This window comes from Ammospiza caudacuta, chromosome 7 (assembly GCF_027887145.1).
Source record: "Ammospiza caudacuta isolate bAmmCau1 chromosome 7, bAmmCau1.pri, whole genome shotgun sequence".
Classification (NCBI taxonomy): Eukaryota; Metazoa; Chordata; class Aves; order Passeriformes; family Passerellidae; genus Ammospiza; species Ammospiza caudacuta.
In genome coordinates this window covers 33,485,130-33,496,876 of record NC_080599.1, presented here as the reverse complement: position 1 = coordinate 33,496,876, position 11,747 = coordinate 33,485,130, and the positions used below count along the sequence as shown (strand labels likewise).

Sequence of the window (11,747 nt, the reverse complement as noted above, 5' to 3'; positions counted from 1 at the left end):
CTTGGGACTTTACCAGGTCTTTGAATGCAGACTTTAGACTTTTCTACTGTAACACTACACATATGAATGTTCTGAAGCTTTCATTACCTGCAGGCTTTTTTAAAAACAGAAGAATGTTTGATTTGGATGGTTGCATTGAATTAGGGGATATTAATGGATTATACCCACAGTCTCAATAGTAATTGCCAGTTGTCTACAAGTAACTAGCTCTATATGAAGTCCAAAATTATCAAAGCAAACCACAAACAATAATTCAAAAGCACAAAACATGTGCTCTCTGTTTATCTTTCTAGGTTAAGTGCCTCCAGTCTAGGCAGAAATTTCATTACTTCTCAGATAAAATGGCAGCAGTTAGAATTCAGCTTTATTTACAAGTGAGTGTAAAGTTTTGGGGAAATTGTTGTGGCATGGCTGCCTTAGAGATATATACATATTTCTACTCAGACCTAAAGTGAGTGCAATTGAAAGACAGCAAGAGAAAAAGTATACTGGAACTTCCTAAGTCCTATTGTACTGGCAAATAGAGGACTTCAGATTCTCTTTCAAAAGCACATCACCCCCAAACCCAAGCTATAGTATATATACATGTATATATATATATATATATATATACATACATACATACACACATACGTGTGCATGTAGAAACATAAAATCACAAAATTTATTTTATTGTAGAGTGCTAAAAAATAGTTTTCAAAGTGAAAGGGAAACAAAACATTAAAACTAAAAAATTAAATGTGAGAAAAAAGTTCATCTGAACTCTTTATGGGCTGAAGCATCATAATGCAAATTGCTGCTCAGAAACACCAACCTAATAACAATCAACATGATAGTTAACCAACAACATAACAGCAACAACCTGAATAGTCCGAAGTCCAAACTGAAGTCCAAAGAAAATTAACTAAACTATCTAGAGAGGGCTCTTCTTCATGCATAGAGTTTCAAGTGAGATTAATATTATCTTAAAACTTTTGCAAACTGCTAATAGGGCAGATGTGCCCCCACAGGAGCATTTATGTCTGAGTGTTGTAACAATGAAGTCTATTCACAGCAAAATATTGAAACTTGTATTGACTGTGACTGGACACGTGCATATTGGGATCTGATGCCTAACACTACTGCAAACTCAAGTTTGTAACACCTGCTAAAACACCTATACAATGAATTGGCATATAGTTTACTAATTGCTCTCATAACGTCTATGCAAACAGTTATAAAACTGAAGTTGTTGAGGTGCAAAAAAAGTATATGCACCAGCCACCCTTGACTGGAAACATATCTATCCACAACAGTTACATAACAAGCAATGGCTTCTCAGACTTTTATTCAGTACAGTTTTTTAAAAAGTCTGCTTTTCCCTTCTAGGTGATTTTTCATATTTTATTTTCTATTTCATACTAGCTATGTACAGTATAGATGAGAAAATACCTGTATGAACACAGAAAATCATTCTGGACAGGAATATTCGAATGCTAATGCATAGTATATTTATTTTCAGAGTAGTTGTAGTTTGAGTACTCTGGGCATCTTCAAAAATAAACACCTCCAGACTGAAGTCTCACATAATAGAGTTACCTTCACAGTGTAAGAAATAGAACAGAATAAGAATATGAGTAACACATCTTATGATTTGCTCACTGTTGTTTCCATAACTTTGCAAAATGTAATTTTTTTTCTTTGGGAAGCTGACTCTTTGAAAAAGTAACAGAAGCATGGGTTGTGTTATTTACTTATATGTTTTGAAATTTCAACATCGACATTTACTCTGATAAAGAGCCCAGGGAGCCAAAGAGCAGGTGGGACAGGGTAAGATGCAAAAGTAAAAGCTCAACTAAGCAAAAAAACCAACACATCTAATCAGAGCAGTTCTGAAAACTGAGATGCTGAAAGTAAATAACAAAAGATTGGGTATCTGGAAAGAGCTCCTGGAAGGGTAGAAATGTAAGAGAAATGTCTCCTTCAAAAAAAGGAGGGCATAATAGTTACTCCCACAAAGTTTATGCTTTCATAAGGCAGGACTCCTGTCAGGATCGTGTTTTCAGACAGGATGAGAGAACAGAAAGCAAGTTCTAAGTATGCAGTGATATCAATTTGGAAGAAATAAATTATGAAAAACATCATTAGATGTGAAGGCCATTTGATCTTTTAAAAATCCAAGTTAATAGATATTAAATGCAATTTGGTGAAGTATTCCCCCATAAAGGAAAGAAAGCCTTCAAAATGATAAAATACTGTAGTCTGCTGATCAAGGAAAGATTACTTTGAAAATATATTATATTGAAATCTTTACTGGCAGAAAGGGAGCGTTATTTTTCAGATGGAAAGCAGACAGGCATTCTCATGTGAATTTAGCAGTCTCCAACTACATGGATATGGCTTGGGTAAAACAATCTAAATACATTTTATTTTAGATACAAAACAGGATCACTGTGTATCTGGGGTGTCAAGGTTTCTACTATCTGAGCCAAACTCAACTTCATGGATGGTGAAATATTTTTTTAAAGGATATTAGACTTCAGAATAACTGTTACTAAAGGGCTGTTCAGATGAGCTTTGAGTGAAATTTCATCTGTATGTAAAGGTTTAGTCCACACGCAGGGAACAGACACCAGCATCCCTACAGGGGAATCACACACTCGTTACTTTCTCCATCCCTAAGAGTATTGCTGGAATTCACAGCTATTACCATCATTACAACAACTTTCCACATTGTTTTTCTGTTTTGAGTGCCATTTAATTATCTGCAAAGTAGACAGGGTTTGTTTATTCTAGACAAAAATCTAAAAATAAAGTCTATACTGTTTTAGTATGGAAAAAGAATTTTAAAAAGCACAAAAATTCAACACCAACTGTACAAAGCTAATGGAGAGAAGAGAAAAAGCAAATAGTCTACTAAAATGTTAAACAAATTAGGCCAAATTGAGTCACCAGCAAGATCTTCAGATGTGTCATAACAGAGGGTTAAAATGGCTCTCCGAAATCTTTCCACACTTCCTGTTTAGTCCAGCCAAAGATACCCATGGTCAAGAATTGAAATTCTTCTCATCTAGAGGGACAAGTATCTTCCAATACACTACTGTGTAGCCTTTAGGGAAAGCAATGTTTCAAGCAGGCAGCATTCTTTTCTACAACACTCTTCTAAACTACCCAGAAACTTTGTGAAGGTAAGCTGAAGGAAAATTACTTTATTTATCAACACAGACTCTCCCCTTTCTTTTCCACTCCACCCTCTTCAGCATGCTTTTGCCATTATATTACCTCAGGACTGCTGTTTATCCAAAGTTTCTTCCAGATGTAAGAACTAGGAATAAAGTGGGTAAGAAACGGGAAGAGGGAAAAATCTCAGGTTCATGGTTTATGTACATATGCTATTTTTCCTCTTCCTACTGCCTTCTGCCAAATAAAAATATATTCTGCCTTCTATTATATTGAAATGTTTCAGGCAGTTCATCAGTCTATCACAGCTAATACTAGTTCTAGTCATTAAACAAAAAGTGAATACTTTTCCTCTGGCTCTTTTTATATATACAAATCACTCCTTAAAATTGCCTCAAAATTCACTTTCAAGTACTTCAGCTGACATTATCATGATCTAGAGAACTCAGTTCCTGTAGTATATGTAGGTGCTACTACTCTTCTCTGGAAAAGCAAAGATTGTTTATATTGAGTGTCATTCATTCATTTCATCTTCACCCCCACAGAAGAAAGTGCCAAGATTCCACTTTCAAAAGTATCAGACCTTTGACCAATCTGGTTTACCCCACAGGCTGAGAAAGGTTCAAAAGAGCAAAAGATGAGGTCTGACCTACTCTTCTTCCATGAAACAGGCTGGAAATGCAAACTATTAAAAAGAAGCATGGCTTTACTACTCAGCACACAAAGGGCAATAGTAAAGAATGCAATGAATGAAGTGTTTCCCAGACCCTCAGCTCTTAATCCTGCAACATTGCAAACAATAATGAACAACAGACTTTTCTCAATTTTTAATTAATAATGATGTCTTCTTTTGGGGTACAAATATTCAAGATAGAAAGTGTAAAATCATGGAGCAGAAAAAAGAAACTATGTCTTGAATAGTAAACAGGAGAAAAACAAGGTAATCAGGGTGAAGTTGGAAGCCTGTGTACTGTGGTCATTGGTAGTGAGGTATTTGGGATTGAGAAAGATTGTTGAGGAGTGCAGTGTAAATGGGGTGTTGAATGACTTAACCACTTATTTCCTTGCTTTTTGTTTGTGTTGGCATACAGGAAGTCCAGAAATCCTAACCAGAAGGTGATAAAATCTGAGTGTGTGGCTGGGTAGACAGAGAAGTAGACTGGTAAAAGGGTAATATACATCAGCACTGAGCATAAATAACACTGGCTAAGAAACTAGAACAGCTTTGTTTCATACATCACAAAGAAGAGACAGAAATACTATGTAACAATAAAACACAGAGCTGAATAAAAGTGGAAAAAAATAAACTGAAGAGTTCTGTGACTTTAGCTCAAAAGGAAGCAGTAGCACTTGCAAACTTATTTAAATGAGGTTCAAGATACCTTGTATATCTCTGTATATGAATCATTCTGATAGAAAGTAAAGACACTGCATAAAAATTTCAGATATGGGATCTGGCTCAGCCAGTCCAGCGCTCCCAAAAGGAGAGCCTGGATACATTCATTGATTTAGGGAATGATTGATGCCAGGTCTTTTGAGATCTAAAGGAGCCCAAGAAAAGATGTCTTGCTCAAAAAGAGTAAATGACAATATGGAAAACAGGTAAGTAGACAGTGTTTTATAATAATCTATCTGCAACAAACCATCCAAGCACATAAAAATCATCATAGTGAATAGTACCCATTCAGAAAGGCTCCAAGAGTACCCACTCTTTGTTTTAAGTGGCAAGATACCTAGTGTTTCCTCATGACAAGTTCTTTGTCATGATATCCTAAACTAGTACAAGGTAAATTACTCATGAACTTCATCTAAAATTGCAAAGCATATTCCAATGAATCATACACAGAATTTGCATGATTCACAAATTGCTGAAAAGAACTACTATGCAATGCTTCGGAAACCAGTTGGTTTTCTGAGCAGAAACTTTGGTTTTCTGCTCAGTTCTGTCTTATTGCTAAACTCAGAACACTTACTGCTCTGAATGGTCTAAATGATACTCTGCTGGTCTGAAGTGATCAACATCTCAGCGATCTTTGCTCAGTTGTCTGACAAAAAAAAAAAAGAGGAAAGGCAAGTATGGCAATGGACAAGTCCAGTCTATATTATATGGAGATGTTTGCAAAAGCAGAGAGAAGAATAGAGTGAAGGTATTCACACTGCCAATGTCTAAGAAAGGAAGACAGGCAAATGCCCTATGTCATCAGTAAATAATATAGGTTCTTCTTAAAGTTCACTTACGGGAAGAAAATTTTCCTCTGTGAACAATTTGGAAATGTTTTGCTTTGTATTTCTTGCCTTCAGTTTTTCGTATCTTGTTTCACTTGTTTTTGTTGGGGTTTAAGTTTCCCAATTTGACCTTGCAATTGCAGACCTAAAGAAAAACAACTGTTAGTTCTTGCTTCCTGTGAATTGGACCACACAGCAGGATCTTCTATTTGTTTAAAAGCAAAGGTCTAAGTTCTGGAAGATGCTGAGTGCTCTCAGCTTGTTAACTTCATAGATCAGAAAATCACTTGACAGCAGTACAGATGCAATTATTTTTTGATTACTTGGTCTGCCGTCTCTCTGTCTCTCTCCAGCAGACTTTTCCCCTCCTAGACTGTTCTACCCACCTCACTATCTCTGTACAACCTCTTCTTGCTTTTCTCTTCTGAACTACACATGCATATAATGGAACAGACCCCAGGATGGTTTGGAAACCACCCAACCGTTACAAATTCCCCCATTTTCTTCACACAGATTCCACAGTCGTTATAACCCAACAAGCATGAAAGATAGCAGGGTAGTGACTGAGGGTGTCCAAGAAACACTTCCAGCCAATGTAGAAGGCAGGGCGTGGCCAGAAACTGGACGCTTCACTGTATCACCTTTAGTTTTGTCCTGTAACACATCAGAGCTCAGCAGAACTTCCTCACGAACAGCATACATTAGGAAAAAACCTTTTTTTAAGGCTGGACACATATTTCTAAAGCACTGTAAATTTTCATACCACATTTTATACTGTAAAATAGTTTTTAAAACCTGTATTCCGGTCAAGAATTTACTAATTCAAATTTACCATTAGACAAGTGACATGTCAGGAGCTTAATGAAAAAGTGTTGAGGTAAGAGTTTGGTTAAAGAAAGGATTTCAACGGCTGCATTTCAAAGATATAATGCAAATATAATTAACCTACCTTTAGATTTGTTCAGCTGAACACAAATTTTAAAAAGAACTCTGCCAGTCTTCCATAGTGGCTTGTTCCAGACTTCCCTATCTCTGTGATATAGAGTGTATGAACTATATATAATATTAGCCAAAATCTAAAGGTATAATAGTGACAAAACCAACCCCTCCATACAAGTTGAGAACTGCCCTTCAGCCAGTATACCTGATTGTCTATATAAATTAAATGAATACAGAATACAATTAACATATTTTTCTTCATCTATCTTCCTTTTCTAAGCAACTCAGTTAAATAAAAAAAAGGAGCTGTTTCTTTTTCATTGTTGTTAGTTTCACATGTGAAACAAAGACAGACCAACCTCAAGCCTTTTGATAAATATGATACCGTGGTAACTGCAGCATTCACTTTGTATCCCATTTCTCCAAGTTCCTGTCAGCCAGATGTCACTTGCAATGCAAACACCAGAAAAATATGAAATAATAATTTCATACATCATCTATGTGAGCACGAGCCAGTCAAACCTTCAATACAAATTTAAACTGCTACTACATATAAAGCAAATATCATCCAAATAATATTTAGAATGATTGAAAGGCTTTTGATTTGGAAGTGTATTCTCTTAAGCTAAGTAGTCCCCAAGACCATCCAGAAAATTCAATTGTTTCATTTTAAAATGTTTTCTGCCCAAAATTATATCAAATCCTAATGTCTTAGTAGAAACACATGGGATTGGATTGCTGACTGGGCGCCTGATGTCAAAGAGGAATCTAATTTTCCAATGGCATTTCCTCATACTGTCTCACCAAAACACAAAATTGATAAAATTTTAATGGATAATTTTCAGAGAAGGACATTAGCTATCATGCTGGGAAATAGTGCAGGAGAACACCACGTAGCATCAGAAAGGCAATGTATCAGAAGACAGTTTAAATAAATATTAATAAAGCACAAAGCACATGCCTCACATTTTATATTTTCTCTTGCAACTAGAAACAGAATTCAGAAGGTAAGTTTTGCAATAACAGGCACATCATTCTTCCCTTCTTTTCCAGAGCATTTTTTACAAGTGATGTCCTTAAAATATGGGTGTTACATATTACCTAAAAGGGCACAGTGTTCATCTTTTACTGGGGTGACACAGTCACAGTCAACACAGTCCTCTTCTCATTGACATCAATTGTGAAAGTCATATTGAATTCAATGACTACATCACTAACCACTCCATATAACAAAATATTTTTGTTAAGTAACTCTACAAAAAAAATTGCAATGCTGGAATAAATGAAACATCATCCTTCTGGATCTCCTGATGGGGCAAGGTACTGCAAGCACTTAAGACCAAAAGCCATGACAAGATGAAAAGGGCTAAATCCTGCTCCTGATGACAAATAAGTTATACTAGGGAGAAAGGTACTAATTAACTGTATTAGGTTATCACTCAGTAACAATGTAAAGCATGCATATGGAAATGTGCTATTTAAAATGTGTTCTTCTCTGAATAATTTTCCTTTCAATTAAGCTAGGTCATTAATCATTTAAATTTGAGACTTATTCAGAAAATACAAGTGGACAGGCAAAAAGAAAAGTGAAATAAGATTTTACTAACCTTTGTAATTTATTTTGAATTTATAAGTGTAACACAGTGGAATATATTTTGAACTAGACTGACTCAGCTTTCCAGCACCCATTTCTTGTCATTTATTACTAGTTGGGTTTTGAAATCTGTATATATATATTCAGGGTATTCAGGTTAGTGCGCATGCTGATAGAGAAAGGAACAGTAGCATTTATGCTTAGAACGCTATTTCTGCTTTCATCAAGAGTTAAGTCTTAAAAAGTCTTCATAAATATCTAAGCAAAACTTGCAGAACTTTAAAAGGACCACAACAAAAGAAAATCACAGTGATTAAAATGGAGGTTTAATTTTCTGGGGGAGAAAAAGCCTGCCTATACCACATGCCAAGTCTACCACAGGTTGGTATTTTTCTTCTACATCAAACTGAAAAACATCTCTGAAGTCCTCAGATTGGTTAAAGACTAGGGCTTGTCATGTAGACAAAGATATTTCCACAGCTACTGCTTTCATTCAGAAATGCTCACTTTTATTTCACTGCTCAGAGGCCAGAACCATTGTGAAGAGGAAAAAATTCCTATTTTGGTACAGCTCTTTATGGTCCACTGTACCTCTCTTCTAGTCAGCCTTGGTAGGACACTTCTCCAGATCTAGCCAATAAAATGCTTTTGACACAGCCCAGAAGTCATGCTGGAGCTTGCTAAGACATGGCTTCCCCAAGCCCCAGCTCTGACCTGAGCACAACCAACCCATAATTGCCCATCTCATGGGCCAATCAGTGAGTTAGACCTTCCCCAATGCCTCTGGCATTTTTGCCACACCAATCTGCCACACTGCCATCTAGTCTATCCTCCACACCAGTCACCTTTGCTCCTCCTTTACTCAAAGGAGTTCCCCTTTACAAAATAGGAGGGAAACAGAAAGCTAAAAAATTGGAAGGTGGTGCTGGAGGCTTCTTTGATGTATCTGAGTAGGAGAAACAAGACCTCCCTGGCTCTTTTGTTCAACTTTCCTGCTCCATCTTCTACAAGTGGAAGACAGTCTCCACTCTCTCTGTTAATCAAAGGCAGCAGAAGAGAGTTCTGCTTGCATTGCATAAGCATTCCACTGGGAAGGATAGTCAGTGCAGGAAAGAAAGTTTTGCCAGAGAGGACTAAAATTCTCAGAGGGTTGGCAAGGTGTATTGTCTTGATCTGGTTATTTAGAGTAATGAAATCTAAACAGACTTTTATTAACAAGTCTTTTCACACCTCCTCTGCTCTCAGCAGCTGAGTTCAGCACTGAAAGAGAAAGTATAATGCAGTAACTTTGAGAAGCTTTCTGTGCCTCTCTCAAATGAAGCATGCACTGGTTACCTAACTGTGCATGAGTACAGTACAGCACCAGCATCAGCTTCTGCCAAAACTCTATTACTGGAGGAAATTGCAAATTTGACAGATTTGCCATCCTAAAATCATAATGGCCTAAGAATGAAGAGGAGAGTGAAACGGATAGTTCCCTGACCAGATTTGCTCCACATCCTGGCTGATCTGTGCTGATAGCCTTTGGTAGAAGCTCAAGGGCTCAAAAGAACTCTTTAATTATCAGATTGACTTAGAAGTCAATTTCCAGCTTTGCAAACAGCACTGAAATTTTATTTTAACCAGAAAAAAAAAGTACACTGAAAACACACCACAGCTGCAGATATTTTTTTTTCTAATTCAGAGAAAAACTAAGTCTGAGACTTACAGTTTTACCTGTCTCTTTTCCTCCCCAAAAGCATTTAATTTTTCTCAGTGCCAGCTGAACCTCTCTTTTCAGTTTCTTTCCTTTTAAGACTTCGAAGTTTCTTAGTAAGGGGATTAGGTGGGTAACTATCTGTTCATCAAGACTTTGTGGGACATAGTCAGAGTAGTTAATACCAGGTGGGTAGATACTGGAGCAGGCACAGTAGGATTGCTCCAGAGGCTCCTGGCAGTTTGAATAACTGGTACACCTGTGCAACCTATTCCCATATTTTGACTACTCAAATAACACACCCCCTTGTATAACTTGCTGATGGTTACCTGTATCACGCACTTCATTAAGTAAAATCTGAAATTATTACATTAAGTTCTTCACACAATGAAGAAGGAGCCCTGCATGCTGAAATATACTGTGTTGGATTCCACAAGCTGGACTTACTGATCAACTACAGGGAGAAGTTATACCATAAATAGCATTTCACAATATTTAAGCTTGAAAACATGCAGCTGGGCATAGGTTGGTTTTATGTGTCTGTATTCTCTTTGCTTAAGGATTGTTTAGAGATATATTTGCATCTCCAAGACAAAGTACATGTTAATTACCTCATGTTTGCACTGTACTTTCAGGAAGGAAAGCTATATAAGTGCTAAGTGCTATTAGCATCATCCCCTTCTATTTTTCTCTTTCAGCTTTTAAGTGAATATAGTGCTTGTGAAAGTTGTTGGATTGACAGCCCTGGAGACTGAAGTCTAAAGTGCAGCACACCCGCTGAGCCAAACAGAACTAAAATGTACAAAAGCTTCTCACCAAATTTTAAATACATGCTTCATTTAGCTATTGTTCTATGACGGCATGTAATACTACCACTGAAAGTTTTACTGCTGCCATTTATTTGTTCTAAACATCAGTTCAGACTCTTCCTTTATTTCCTACTTTTAAAAACCATTTCTTGCTGACGGGCAACACCCCAGAGACCGCTTCCCTGCCTTCAAAATCCCACGTTCCGATGGAATGCTGCTGAAGCGTAACTTCATGCTGCTGCAGTCAGGTACAATGGTGCGTCCTGGCATTCACTTTGCACATCACAGAAAAGTACATTAGCTAATCTCACACAGTTTTAGCACTGATCACACTAAGTGCTTGTCTGCAGAAATGCTACTCTATATTGTAATCTAAATCTGAGGCAAGGAGGCTTCTAATGGAAGATCTGCTCCTCTAGACAGAAATACTAGTGTAAGAAAACTAAGTCAATACTTAAATAACAATTCAATGTTCCCTGACAAATGGGTCATCTTATTTTTATTTAAACACTAGATTTCCAGGAGTACACCTCGGACCACTGAAAGATGTTTGGATTTTTTTTTTTTTATTTACTGTTTTGAAATCCTTTATGTTTATATGTATATACCAAAAGACAAATCCTACCTTCTAAGATGCCTCTCTTCGCACAAGCACATTCAGATCACTCGTAAAGCTTTCTCTTGATTTCAGCTAGGGCCACTGCTCTCTCCAGGAGATTGCCATTCCTGTAAACAAGTTCTCTAAATTACACAAATGCTTACTGGCTGTTAGTTTCACAGTCTCTTTTTATCCACTGTCTGCTTGCCTCCAGGTGGGACCGTTTTAAGTGAAGGGACTGATCCTAGTTGAATAGAGTGAGCACATAAGATGCAGAACACCTGCAGTGTGTAGAGCTGATACTAACAGCTGCTGCTTCTGATGCTTCCAGATTTCTTCACTTGTCTTGACAGGTTCCAAAAAGCAAGTTTGGTGCCTGGGTCATCTTCAGTCCTGCGTAACTTCAAGACCCGGCACTTACAGAAAGTAATTCCTTTCCAATTCCAATTACTTTCCAGTTTGGGAAATTTCTCAGGGCCTCTTGTCAGGGCATGCTAGTCTTTTATGATTTCCAGCCTGCAATGCTGCTCCTTTCTATTTCATCTTGACTTGATGTCATTAGTCTTCTTTCACAGAAACCTGAGCATTCTTTTCCTAATTTATCTAGATGGTACCCTGACAGCAGCTTCTTTGATCAAGACTTTGCCATTTATGTCTCTTCTCCCGTTAATCATTCTCTGAAATGAGACTTGTAGTAAAAAATAATTAAATCAAGTCTGGCTGCCT

At 37.1% G+C, this 11,747-nt stretch overlaps 1 long non-coding RNA gene across 1 annotated transcript; it reads right to left on the bottom strand.

Annotated features, from left to right (window-relative positions):
• Positions 1–5,051: 5,051 nt before the first annotated feature.
• LOC131560313 (uncharacterized) lies at positions 5,052–11,169 on the bottom strand. The gene is made up of 3 exons (XR_009274949.1): positions 11,049–11,169; positions 5,398–5,530; positions 5,052–5,204 (listed from the first exon to the last, which is right to left on the bottom strand). It is a non-coding gene; the product is annotated as an uncharacterized LOC131560313 (long non-coding RNA).
• Positions 11,170–11,747: the final 578 nt, after the last annotated feature.